The 14,194-nt window shown below is 45.5% G+C and overlaps 1 long non-coding RNA gene and 1 other non-coding gene across 2 annotated transcripts in view; one reads left to right on the forward strand and one right to left on the reverse strand.

The window, feature by feature from the left end:
* The first annotated feature begins 1,051 nt into the window (after window positions 1-1,051).
* LOC135318579 (uncharacterized) overlaps window positions 1,052-14,194 on the forward strand; it is a 65,673-nt gene continuing 52,530 nt past the window's right edge. Inside the window, exons 1-2 of the long non-coding RNA XR_010376744.1 lie at window positions 1,052-1,218; window positions 6,645-6,754. This is a non-coding gene — a long non-coding RNA (uncharacterized LOC135318579). The remainder of the gene's footprint in view (window positions 1,219-6,644; window positions 6,755-14,194) is intronic.
* Window positions 11,447-11,518, reverse strand: TRNAA-CGC (transfer RNA alanine (anticodon CGC)). The gene has a single exon. It is a non-coding gene; the product is annotated as a tRNA-Ala (tRNA).

Here is a 14,194-nt window from a genome sequence, read left to right on the forward strand (position 1 = left end):
ATTGGCCCATGGAGGTGTCAACACTTGTCATCTCTACAGGACTGGAAAAACTGGGCTACAATTTGGTGTCGACTCCGTGTTTTGGGCCTGAGGAAGTAAACTTGATTAGACCATAATCTCTCACGCAGGAAACAACGGTGAATAGTCAACATCACGTCTCATTTCACTCCCTATCCAAGAGTAAAATCAGAAGCCAAACAGAAAATGAACCAAGTGTTGGGGTTTATAGAGTCTGGGTCCCATCTAGAGAAAGCAAGGGGCTTCTGAAATCCGCTTTTAAATGTTTTACATGGACACGCATTCAAGATGGGTTGGATTTTGTGTCATCGAAAAGAATGACCCACATGCCTCTGAAAGGTCTGCCCTTGACCGCTTCTCACCTTTCCTATTTTTATATCTATTTTTTCTCTGATTTTCCAATAGTTTTCATTCTCCTATGTATCTCCTAAGTGTAAGATCTCTAACCCCATCCACACAGGGTAAGATTCTCAAGCCTCCAATTAAGATCCCTTCTCTTTTTCCCTCTTTACACAGCGTCCTCTAAGATTTTTGAGGTTAGAAAGGTTGAAAGTTCCAAAGCAGTCTTACAAAAAGCACAAGTTAGTTGGATCCCAGTCTAAAAATAAATCTAATCTTACCAAACCAGCTTGCCTTGAGCAATCAGAATTATAGAAATTACAGGAAAATTCACTAGCTAAAAATGTTGCATTTCAGGTATTTCAGGTTGGAGAATATTTTTAATGCCTTAAGACACAAATCAAAAGGAAAGTGGGGGGGGGGTGGGAGGGAAGCAAATTAACACCAGGTTTCCCTCATGCTCTGTGGCAAAGTGAAGCTGTCTATCTGAGAGCTGCAGCAACGCCAGTTAATATTGAAAGCAAAACTTGTGGCAACCCAACACTGAAGGCACAAGGAGAGACCCCTGGGAAGTCACCACCGGCTGCCTTCTGGTAATCAGTCCTAAACAGCCTCTGGTTCTCTGCGATGTGTCAGGGAGTTTAAACTTCCCTCCGGTAATGTTGGAAATTTGAGTCACACAGGAGGACTGCTCTTTCTCAGCACTTGATGATGTGTGTGTCTCTCCACCTCCCCTAGGACTTGGTCTTGCTTGAAAAGCTGGGGTGGTGAACCCTGAAGATCATCCGCCTAAGGGAAGAGCATGAAGGGCTCCTAGAAACCTTAGAGATGGACCGCCTCACCTTACAGGTGGTGAAACAGGTGAGGAAGAGTTCAGTGACTTGCCTAAGATCCACTCCTCTAGTCTGGAGCATTTCTGAGCAGGGAGCCCAAGTGGTCTTTTTGGTGTTGAGATGCTTTGGGACTGGGACTTACCTGTGTCCAGAGCTGTATCATAACTGAGTGTATCTGAACGTATCCCCTCATGGCTAAGACGGCCTGTGCAGCCCGATGCCAGCTTGGGCCAGAGGTGTCCCCTGCAACTGTCTCCATCCCCTGAGTTCTTAGTCCCAGCCCCAGAAAGAAGGCAGTGGGGGACACTGTGCTGAACTGACCCACATTGACTTTTGTCTCTCCACTGGAATGGGGTTATCCAAAGGTGAGTTCCCAAAAGAAACCTGAGTAGAGTTTTAAAGTTCATATTCCTTAGACTCCTGAGCTCATCCAGTCTTTGCTGCAACTGTGCTATGCTTGGTAAGACAGTGACCACTCTTCTTGAAGGGCTCTGGAATCTGCAATCTCTGCCCTCCCCATACCCAGAGCAGCATGGACGTTCACACTTCCCTTCTCAAACTGACCCAAGGGCCCCATGTACTGTCCACCACGTTTGGTGCCTTTGGTTGGGCCAGATTGGCTGCAGCAGCCTCTGATTGTCCAGTGCACGCAGGTCGTAGAGCGCCCACTAGAGTCACTGACAGCCCTGTGGGCCCAGGAAGACCCAATGTTTCAGGGCTCAGGGCTTGGTTTCTCATTCCCTAATTCTGTGACCATGAACGTTGCCTTCCATTATAGACAACTTTAAAAGATGAAACACCCTAATTCATCCTCTGTCACAGTGAAAATTTCTCAACACTTAGTGGCTGGGGTTAAGATTTGAGGCCTTTGTGACTGGAGCTAGGAGACACCCCCGAGGCTCTGTTCCGTTGTTGGAGCAGCAACAGGAAGTTGATGCTAAATTCCAGCAATGGAAACGGCAGGAGGACCTGGAGTGGACCAGAAACAAGGAGAAGGGCCCTGGGTCACTGCTTTGGAGGAAGCTGAAGTCATTGTACTTTGCCATTATTGGTTTTAGAAATCATGCACCAGGGTTGGTTGGATTGCCGTAAGAGTCGAAGCAAATGGAAGCAGTAGCCAAAATACCTATAATGCCTGAGGCAGTAGTAGCAGAAGTAAATCATCATCATCATCATCATCATCATCACAGCTACCATTTACACAGAGCCAGGCACTTTCCCAAGCACTTTACAGGTATTAGCTTATCTCACCCTCACAGCCACCCTGAATAATTATTCTAGATGAGGAAACTGAGGCACAGAGAGGTGGCTGGTCCAAGGTCATTAGCTGGTAAGTGGCAGAGCCAGGATGATAACCCAGGCAATCGGGTCCTGGAGTCCTGCTCTTCCAGTTTGCTTCACTGCTCCCAAGCTAGAGCATGTGGGGCCTGCAGCGTCCATCAGTATGCGTCAGACAAGAGGGTGGGCAGGGCACAAGCAGAGGTACTGAGACCATGAACACAGGAGGTGCTCAAGGTCAGGTGAGGGCACTGGGAGGAACAAAACCCCTCCTGGACGAAGACTTTCCGAAAGGGAAGGACAACTTGGCAGATGTTTTGTGAGTATTTCCTATGTGTCAAGCACCGCACTTGGCATTGGGATAAAAGAAATGAACAGGACAGACACCGCCCCTACCTTTGTGACGCCGAGGGGCAACTGTATTCCAGCTACTCAAGGTAGAAAGTACAGGGAATCATCCGAGCGTAGGAGGGACATCTAACCTGGGCTGGGGAGGTCCCTGAAGGCTTTCTAAAGAATGCCAAGTCCACTGAAAGAGGCAAGGGCGGGTGTCATGAGATTGTGGGGCAAGCAAGGGGTATAAACCAGACTGCTGAAAGATGAGGGGAAGCAGAGAGGTGGGTAGAGTTTGAGGAGACTGGGGTAGAGGACTAGTGGAGAGGAGACGGAGTGGGTGATACCTGTCTTTAACAGAAGCTATCCCAGGAGGAAGGACCTTCTAAGGGCAAGTTTCCTTTCATCGGAAGAGGGAAATCTAATGCCTAAAATTTGCCCTAAAAAATCATCAAGTGAGGAATAGTAAAGCCCACATCTGAATTTTATCTAATGTCTAAAAAATAAAGTCATTCCGTAGACTACATCTATTTTCCTAAGCAATTGTATTTAGTCCCTTCTCTTTTCTTTCCGACCCTCTGTAGGAAAAAAAAAAAAAATTAATTTTAGAATGACTCAGTTCTTCTCAGAACATCCCCTATCTTCAGAAGGTGGCAGGTAACAAGTTTTCCCTTTGCTAATTTTCTCTGTCTCTAAATGTTTTGTAATCAGATGTGGTAGCTCCAAATTCTCTTTATTCCAAACATAGCCAGGAAGCAATTTCTCAGACAGTTTAACTTTGATAGCAGGTAATTTTAATCCATTGCAAACATCAACCTGACATGGACTTGCTTTCTTCATTATTTTAATTACTCTTTGGGGCTACTTCCCCCTCCCCTGCCCCCCTGCTCTTTCCAGGAAGGAGTGGATAGAAATTGGCAGCTTTAATCCTATCATGCCATGGACCAGATAATTTTTTGCTTAATAGTGACATCATTTAGCTGCATACCTTAAGTAATGAAATTTGTTTGTGAAACTCTTTATCTTAACCAGGAAAAGGGAAAAAGTTACCTTTTTTGATGGGAGGTCACTCACCTCTGTCACACTGCTGTCTGTGCTGTTCTGAACAGCTGACAGTTTCTGTTAATTTACTCTCACTCTGCAGTTCAACTTCCAATATGGAAAGCTGGAGTGATTTTTGAATAACAGCAAGTAATATCTGGTGTGGCAGCAACTGGCAACTCTGACATGGAGCTTGGCTGCAGCCATTATCCAGGATTCCTCACTTCTCCTTGAGAAGCAATTTCAATTTCACAGGCTGGAATTAAAATTCCCCGTGGTATGCATAGAGCAACTGACACTGTCAAAGTGATTTCAGGCTGCTGAGCTCTTGCTGGGCTATGAGTGAAAGAACGAGTTCCTCCTCGTGGAAACGGAGGTCCGACAACTTTAAAACTCAGCCCCTTTGATATGTTTTAATTCGCACCGAGGTCAGCGGGCGCTGCCTCCTTCCAGCAAAACTTGTTACAGCACTAGACTGTGGAAGACGGGTGTTTTCCTAATGATGGAGCAGAAGTAGGGTTTGGGGGAGGAAGAAGTGCTCAGACTAGGAATGAAAATAACGAAGACGGGCCCGGCTCTTGTACGAACTAAAAGAGGAGACAGAAATACGGACACCTTCTGAGCGCTAACCTGGGGGAGGACACAGGGCGTGTGCCCTTTTCGGTTGTCCTCCGACAGGTCTTCGTGGAGATCCTCTTCTTGAAAATCAGGTGGGGCAGCCCCGACCCTGCAAGGAAGGACAAGTAGTGCGTTATAAAGCTCGGAGCTTTGGGTGTCACACCTGCCTTCCGGTCCTGGCTTCTCTAACTATGTGATCTTTCATAGCGAAATTTAACCTCAAGACTGAATCTCCTTCTCTGTCAAACAGGGCTCATAACAGCTACCTTGCAGGGCTGTGATGGATCAGACGTGAAAAATGCTCTGTTCAGTGGCCTATCCAGTGGAAATGCCAATTAAACATTAGCTGTCCTTAACAAACAGAAAGGCTTTGTTCCATCATGAAGTTTCTCAGACCTCAGGACTTTTGTCACAGCCGAGTACCATCAGCAGAATTGCTTACTTAATAGTTTTCTTTCAGTCAATCACTTTGGAGACTTAAATGTGTCTATTTTAAAAGACAATGTTTATTACAAATGGAAAACCTACGTCACTTGCCATCCATAGAAGGTTACCATTTAAAAAAATGAAAAATAAAAAATGTTAATAAATTCTACTTAGCGTTACTTAAAGAACGCTCTGGACTTGAGGCTTCCAGGATTCAGTTAAAAAGACAAAATGACTTTACAAAGTCAAGGGCGTACTTGCTCCCAGACTGAGCCTTTTCCCTCAGCCAAGGCCTCAGTCTTCCTTCCTCACCAGCTACTCACCCCAGCCTGCATTTAGGGACCTGATCACTTTCCATGAGATTGCTTGTTTCATTTCCTGTAGCCTCATTCTAATGTTTGAACACAGGGAAAGAAGCATCTTGCAGAGAAGTGTGTCAGCCCCTCTGAGTTCTTCACTCTACTCCCGAGCCCCCGATGTGAGTTTACAAGTGAAAACACATGGGTGAAAGTCATTTTCTTTCTGATTAGGAAAGAGCAGCACCTCTGAATGAGTGGGCAGCAATCCAGTAACACCCATTCCACTCCTGAATTTCTTGGTGGTCAGGGGCCTCCATGGGACAAAGCCAGCAGATGTTCCTCCCCCACCCTGGGCTCATTCCTCCTGCCTGAGTGCCCAGCTCTGCGATACAGGCCTGAGCGCAGACACTTCTCGCTCATTTTTATGCTGTCCAGTTACACCGTGTTCAGTACCCCTTCACGTGAGTGTGTCCTTCACCTCTACCATCTCCGTCCTTGTCTGATCCTACCGCTCAGGGCTTCCAGCAGGGCAGGTCTCTGGCCATGGGAATCTCCCAGGAAACTTTAAAAATCCTACAGCCAGGTTACACCACATACCATTCACATCTCACATTGGTTCTCAGCCTCAGCTGTACATTGGAGTCCCCTGAGACGTTTTAAGAACTACAGAAAACTTGTTATCACCTCCAGAGAAAATAATATAATTGGTCTGGAGCAAAGCTTGGCGTTAGGAGTCCTACAAGCTCCCCAGGTGATTCTAATATGTGACAACACTGGGGAACCACTGTGCTGTCAGTGAGCCCCAGCTATTACCAACCAGGGTTCTGGATTCCTTAATCAACAGACACTGGTAAGAGGCTGGAGGAGAAACTCAGGCAAGGCTTTACTGGGACTCGTGCTGCGGCACGACGGAGCGAAAACAAGTAACAGGTTCCCATGCTTGCTCCCTGGGTGGGGGCGAGCTGGTCACTTAAGTGGGGGAGGCTGGGGGTGGATGGATGGGGCATGCTGGATGGGTGGGTGCTGCGTGCAGGGATCATGCGCGTCCCCTGCTTTTGCTCCCGACACCTCAGAAGTTGGGCTTTTGGTCTTTTTGTATCTGGTTGCTCATAATTTGCCCCAACTGCACCTGTACGTAGTTACTTTTAGTCCCTTGCTCCTCTTCTGTTGCTCATTTGTCCAGGTGCAAGCACTATGGTGAAGGGCCCCAGGCCGCAGCCTCATAGCCGTCAATAGTTTTTAAGTGCTCCGCAGGTGATTCCAATGTGCAGCCGCGACCGAGAAGCGCTATATTAAGGCAGCTTCCTTCTCAACAGAAAGCTTATGGGTGCCGCTGGGCTGGAAGCTGCCGTCGGCTGCCTTTCCTGTCCTTAACAACTGGACTTCTGGAGGCCGTGTCACTTGGGCCTGGAGACAGACCACAGAGAGGACACTTTTCAAAATAATCTAATCTCTACAGGCTTGTAAAACACTGCTCACCAACATGTAGATTCGGGAAGGACGTCTCCACCCCTGGGCTTTTTTACGTCTTCCATCCCTTCTCTGCGCGAGGGCCCTCTCAACAACTCGGTGAGATTTGTACCTTTTATTTGTGGGCAAAGGGGTATGAGGGTGCTGTGGGTAGAGGGAGGGAGCAGACTTTCTGGATTTAATGAATTTTCTTGGGGCTGGCCTGTGAGCTGTTCAAACTCTTGCTGGGGACTTTGTTTTCAGTGAGTCCTTCTCTGCGGTCATACTATCTTGCTGATTCCAGAAGGGTGAGAGTGTGTTGTGCTCACAACCGTCTGCTTTGATTTTAAATGGAGATCAGAACAAATATGAGATTTTTTCCACTCATTTATAATGAATCAAAATTAATAATTTAACATTGTTTCATGTGTGCCTGAGCTGGGTTTCACCTATGGCAGAATGTATTATATCAGAGGCCTTATTCATGACTTTAAAATGATTTTAAAGCGTTTCCAGAGCTCGACCATTGGCTCAAAAGCTGGCTTTAGGGACAGGTTAAGCTAAAGTCACCTTTGGGAAACAGATGCTGTTTCATCTACAGCAAAAATGAAAGAGATAAGGCTGGAGATTCACTGATAATTACTATGAAAGGAAGTTGTGAACTTGAGAACATAAATCTGACTCTGAGTCAAGGTGGAACCAAACATTAGGAGGGAGTTTCCTGGATAATTCCCCCAAAATATCACCCTGACACACACTACATGTACATTGGTCCTCCTTGGAATTCATCCAGAGGTTTTAGAGATTGAGTAACAACATGAGTTTGTTAAAATGATAATACCGTGTGTTAAGCACCTGTTTCCTACCAGATGCTGTTCTAGGCCCCTTTCTGCACGTGGACATATCTAATGCTTTCAATAGCCCATTTTACTCGATTGTTTTTCTATAAAAGGGAGGAGTGACTTGGAAAAGCAAAGTGACTTGACCAAGGGCACACAGTTGGTAAGCAACAGAGCTGGGATTTGAAACCAGGTCTCCCTTTAAGGGTTTCCTTTAATTGCAGTATTTAAAGAAAGAGGAGGAGGGAAAAGGAGAAAGGGAAAAAAATCTTAAAGTGTTACAGAAATGCTCAACCATCTGTGCTTAATTTTCCAAAATATTTTTATCTGACGACTCCACCTACACATTTATTTCTAAATGTGGGACAGTCATTTCGTCAGCCATGGTCAAACTGGGGAGTCATGATAGGCCCTCACTGAGTCTGAACTGAGCGTGTGAATGTGGTTTATGCCGTCTCTTCACTACAAAGTGAGAGCTAGAAGGACCAGAGCAGACGTGCTCAATCGTATAAGCACGGAGTTGATTTTTTAGTTTTGTTTTGAGAAAAAAAGACTTTTGTCTGCATCCTTGTGGAGCATCCTGTCTTTGGGGGAATGACCAATGGCAGCTAGGACTTGGAAAAGTGATCAATATGGCCTCAGCATCTCTTTCCGTGGTTCCTCCCTTCTGACTCTCCCTGAATTCATATTCAGTAGGAACTTACTTAGTGCCTTCTGTGTGTCCAGCAATATCCTGAGCATTGTGTACATCCTAATAGTAATTTTCAAACTAGAAATTTTTTCTAATTGCTATTTTACAAAAATCTTAAAGCTAAAGATGATTTTAGGGATTTCTGTTGGCTGCCAGTTGCTGACCAGATAATATCTAAACACCTTAACTTGGCGTACAGAGTTTTCACTACATGCTGCCAAGTGCCTTGCCAACCTCATCTCTTGCCAGCGTCTCCATGGCAACTCATTCCAGCTCCTTGGAGATTTTCATTGTTTTCTTGCCATGCTTGGACCACTGATGACTCTGTGCCTTTGCATATACTACGTCTTCTGTTTAGAATACCTTTCCCTCTTAATCTGTACAGTGTATTCCTATTCTTCCTTCAGAACCTTTTTTTACATCCCCTTTCTTTAAGACCCTCTTGACTCTCAGGCAGAGTAAGTTGTTCTGTCTTCTGTTTTCATGACTCTGTTCACAAAGTAAGGTAAATATAAACAAAGTCTATGACAATACTTCCTATTGAAATTTCTCTCTCAGTGGAATTTGAAATCTCCAAGGGCTGGGACTGTGTTTTATTTATCTTTATCTCTCTCATGCCTGCCTGTGGTAGGATTCCAGTGGAGGATTTGCTGAATCAATGAATAAAATTACACAAAATTGAAACTCTGTCAGATAACCTAGGATGTGGGAGTGTTCATAGGGATAGGAGAGATATTGGAAAAAATACCATTCTTCAATGTGTAACTAACTTTAACAGATTTGGAGTGAGATGGTGAATATGAAGGAAATAATCAGGATATTTAAACATGTTGAGAATAAACACATTGCATAAAATTTATAAATATAAAGAAATTCAAAGTAGAGCTGTGTTATCTGTGGACTTGAAGTTATTTCTGGAGAATTCATGGAGGAGGTTAATTTGAGCTCTCTGCTTGAGAAAGAGGATGGAAGGGTCCCTTTAGTTCATGGGAAAATGGTCCCAGAAAGCGATTTGCATTGAGGAAAAAAGAACATGAATCCGAAAAAGTGGATCAGCTGAGTGCCTGGCACCTGGCAGGCAGGGCTTCAGTAGATGAGTGATCTTGCTGGAATGTATGGAGTATCTACCACGTGACCCTCACCTACCCCAGTTTTTAAATGATTGTAAACAAACACTAATGGTCAAATAAGGAACAGAGTTACCAGCTTCATTACCCAAAGCCCGCCTTTCCTAGAAAACAGTGGGCAATGTGCCCTCCATGTCCTGAACCAAAACCCAGACCCCAAGTGGACTTCTTGCTCCCGAAGTCTCAAAGATGGAGACTGGTTCCTACCTCTCAAAGAGCCAGGGCTGCATCTCAAAGATGCACAGAAAGTCACAGCCACCAGATGAACCAAGGCAGAGAAGTAGAAAGTGGAGGACAGAACTGTGGGTTCCTAAGCGGCTTCTAGAAGCCAGACCCTGCGCCCTGAGAACCACAGGGACCTGGAAGAGGACGGCTCCCTGGCATCGCCATCAGTCTGTGAGGAGGACTCGGTGAGGGGGGGGACCGAGGCTTCCCACTTCCTTCCCACTCCAGAACCAGAAGGACCTGACCCACGAGTGCCACAGCCTCCCCATTCAGAGAAATGACACTTCTTTTTTGGAGGGGTGAGGAGGGTGTGGGAAGAGGGGCCACCGGTGTTCACCCTACACTGTTGCTTCCTTAGAAATGGGTTTAATTTCCTACCCCTCTTAGCTCCTTATCTGCCTTTCCTGTGATGTTCACCTATCTCTTATCTCATAGGAAGGGCTTGTGGAAAAGCTGTCTCCTCCCGGCACCATTGCCAAACAGCTTCAGACACCTCTGACATGGTGCCGTCTTGGGGCTAAACTAAAGCAACAGGGTCTCTTATGAGAATCACATGGTTTTGACAGAGTTAGACGTGCTCTTACCCCCTTGCCCATCTTTAAATTGGGGCTTGAATCTGGCTTAAATGAGCAGCCTCAAGACCCCAAGGAAGGAGGAAGGAAGTCTTTTTATTCTTATTTTATTTTTTAAAGTGTTATTTATTTTTTAAACACCTTTATTGTGGTATGGTTCTTGTACAGTAAACTCACATATTTCAGATGTGCAATTTGATTAATCTGATAGATGTCTACACCCATGAAACCACCACCACAATCAAGATAGCTAACATTTCCATCACTCACTAAGAGGTGCAATTTTTGAATTCCCAATTTTTCCCTTCCTACCCTCTTTAACCCCTAGTAACCATAAGTTTGTTGTCTATGTCTGTGAGTCTGTTTCTGTTTTATAGATAAGTTCATTTGTGTCTTTTTTTTTTTTTTTTTGGTTCCACATATGAATGATATATGGCATTTTTCTTTCTCTTTCTGGCTTACTTCACTTAGAATGATGATCTCCAGGTCCATCCATGTTGCGGCAAATGGCATTGTTTTATTCTTTTTTATGGTTGAGTAGTATTCCACAGTGTGTGTATCTATATCTATATATATCTATATACCTATCTCTCTCTCTCTATCTCTCTCTGTCTCTATCTCTCTCATATCTTCCTTATCCAGTCATCTGTTGATGGACATTTGGGTTGTTTCCATGGCTTGAATATTGTAAATAGTGCTGCTGTGAATATTGGGGTGCATGTATCTTTTTGAATTATGTTTTTCTCTGGATAAATGCTCAGGAGTGGGACTACTGGATCATACAGTAACTCTGTTTTTAGTTGTTTAAGGACCATCTATCCTGTCCTCCACAGTGGCTGCACCAGTCTACACTCCCACTGACAGTGTAGGAGGGTTCTTTTTTCAAGGAAGTCTTTTTAAAGGGAGGCTTGTGCTTGACTGTTCTGTTCACAAGGATGTTATATTAGTTTCCCAGGGATTCTGTAACAAATTAGTTCAAATTGTGTGGCTTAGAACAGTCTCAGTCCTGGTGGCCAGGAGCCTGAAATGAAGGCATTGGCAGGGCCGCACTCCTCCTGAAGTCTCTAGCAATGCATGCCCAGCCTCCTCCAGCTTCTGGTGGCTCCGGGTGTTCTTTAACTTGGGGCTGCGGAATCCCATCTCTGCCTTGGGTCGCCACATGGCCTTCTCCCCTGTATGTCTGAGTCTCTCAAACCGCCCCCCCATTCTGCCACCACCACCTTTTTCTTATAAGAACACTTGTTGGATTTAGGGACCACTCCAAATCCAGGATGATGTGATTTTGACTTGATTGTGTTTTGGAGGCAGGGGAGGTAATTAGGTATGTATGTATGTATTTGTTTGTTTGTTTATTTACATGGAGCTACTGGGGATTGAACCCAGGACCTGGTGCGTGCGAAGCATATGCTCTACCACTGAGCTATAACTCCCCCCTCCCCCGCACCCCCAGGATGATCTGATTTTGAGATCCTTAATTACATCCGCAAAGATCTTTCCTCCAAATAGATCACATTCACAAATTCTGGTGCTCAGGACTTGGACTTCTCTTTTGGAAAGTTAATATTCAACCCTTGCTGATGGAAATATTTCCGCCGGGATGATGGCTGATAAGCTGACCACCTCCTGGGAGCAGTGTCTGCTTAGTCCTGTTCTAACTTTCTCTGTTCTCCGGGGCTTAGGCCCCCCAGTCTGGACCCAGGAACCCAATCTTATCCCTCTCTGCCACCCTCTCCCTAATCTTCCAAACACCTCTCCAACCCTCGCATCCTCTCTTTAAGCAGAAAATAAACACGTGGTCCTGGAGGAGTGATGCAGTTTGTCAAGGTTAGACAACCAGTTAGCAGAGGCAGGACTGGATCCAGTGTCCTCTCTGAAATAGTTATTTAAAAATCATATGGCTGTGGTTATAAAGCTCAGAGAGTCGAGCTTTTGAATCAGAACATTCAGCTTCCTGGATTCCTGGCAGCCTTTCCAGACTGTTTCCAAAGAAAGTCATCAGCCTGTCACCCTTCTCACCAGCCCCTCTCACCTTCCCAGTGTCACAGGCACGACAAAGTGTGGACAGACCCGCTTCTCACCACCTCCTCAGCCAGTCGCCAGCAAGGCGATTTCTCTCATCTCCTGTCCAGGGCGGAGATGTGGCAGCGGCCTCTAGGCGGCTGAGCCACACACGAGCTCTGTGAACTAGGCTGTCAATTTTTATGTGAATCCTCCTTTATTCCCAGTTTGATTGCATTTAGGGTTGGCCCCACTTCCTGTTCACATGCCAGGCCTGTGGCCTTGCACTCACCGGCAGAACTATCTCGTCATCACTACAAAGGAAGGACTCTGCCCCTAGACTGTTGCACAGGAGCTTGGCTTCTGTGTTTAACTCCATCTTGCCAGGCAGCTCTAGTCCCACAGCAAACACAGCGACTAGGAATTCCGTCTTTACTTTGTTTCCTGGAGCCACACTGGCTTGGAAATGTTTTTGTTTTTGTTTTGCTTTTCCCGGATCCAGCTTGCTTTCTCGAGTTCTTGAGGAGTAGGACTAAATAGACCACACTGTATGTCTCTGAGAGACAGCCCCCTGAAAAGACTTTAAAGGGAAGATGAAGAAAGCGTTCTGCATCTGACCTTTGAGCGCTTAGGAAATCAGCAAATGCTTTCTTCGATAAAGGGTGCATCTCAGGACACATGGAAAGGCTGATCTTTCAGCAAACACTGAATAAACAGTGTCATATAAGAAACAGTAACGGGGCAAAAGAGGCTCAGTTTTCCACGACATCTTCAGCTGGGCATCTCAGGGTGACCAGCGGGGAGCTACACCACAGCCAGGAAGGGGCAGGGTGTGGCTCTCTGGCCACTGCCTCAGGGAACACCCCCTGAAACTTGTTCCCAATGTTTTGCCTGTGTTCTCTGACCGACTTGATGTAAACCCACTCTAAGCGTCTGCCTCTTTGTAAAGCTCATTTATAGTTGGTTGTTGTGGTTTAAATCAGAGAGATTCAAGTCTAAGAATAGCAGGTGGAAACCGGAGGTCACATGTGAGCTCACATGGATGGCCAGGCTTCAGGAAGGGCCAGAGGACAAAACGAGTTGGATAAACAGCAACTAGCACAGGCCACAGATGCCAGAGCAGAGGTTGGACCCAGGCTGGAACTGAGCAAGTATGAAACAAAGCTGGGACCGGAGACCAAAGGAAAAATGGTGTTCAGATCTGGCCTCCTCCGCATCCAGGAGCCTGAAGTCAGAGTATACCCCACCCATGCATATACTCAAATTGAAATCCCAGGGTCCCCATGAAAGGAGGGTGTACAGATGCCTGAAGTTCCCCACACTTTTCAAGCTCAAATATGATCTTCTCAGTATTACTAGGTTTCCCCTCACCATCTGTTCCAAATCAGTACTTTCTTCTCGTCTGCAACCATGAATGGGACTTTGTACCTCTCTTGAGGTACATGGAAATGAGATTGAGCCACTAAGAAATGAGGGAATTTGCTAACCTCACACCATGGGACTCAAAGCCAGGACTCAAAACAAGTAATTCCAACTCCATAACCAGCATTTTTCACCTAGCTGGGGTAAGATCAATAAAAATTTATGTACGTAGAGTTTGCGTTGACAACACAGCACCCATTTGGGGATATGCAATGGGTAACAATGGGTCAGGATGTAGAGAAAAGACTAGGCTACAAATGTCAATTTGGGAGTCTCTTGCTTGAAAGCTGTGAGGCTGATGAGAATGTTTAAGGAGAGAATATTAAGGGAGGCAAAAAAGCTTGATGATAAGCCCTAAAGGAATGCCCCAGTTCAGAGTAAAGGACAAAATGTGGGCGGGCCAAAAGGATAGAAGGAGCAGTGGGAGAGAACCAGGGAAGGCTAGTGCCGTTGGAGCTAAGTTAGTTTTAAGGAGGAGGCAGTGGTCAAGAGGATTTAAGTAGAGATAATGGTTTGCAGGGATAAGATCCAAGAAGAGTCTATTTGAATTAAAGTTAACAAAGCAGTTGACCTTAGGATTCTTCAGTCTAGACTCTTTTCTGAGTTCTGTAGTTGGGTGTTGAAGTATTTACTTGACTCCCCCAGACTACCTTAAATCGTATATTCAGATGTTCTGAATGTACCTG

Source organism: Camelus dromedarius, chromosome 19, assembly GCF_036321535.1.
Source record: "Camelus dromedarius isolate mCamDro1 chromosome 19, mCamDro1.pat, whole genome shotgun sequence".
In the NCBI taxonomy this organism is placed as follows: domain Eukaryota; kingdom Metazoa; phylum Chordata; class Mammalia; order Artiodactyla; family Camelidae; genus Camelus; species Camelus dromedarius.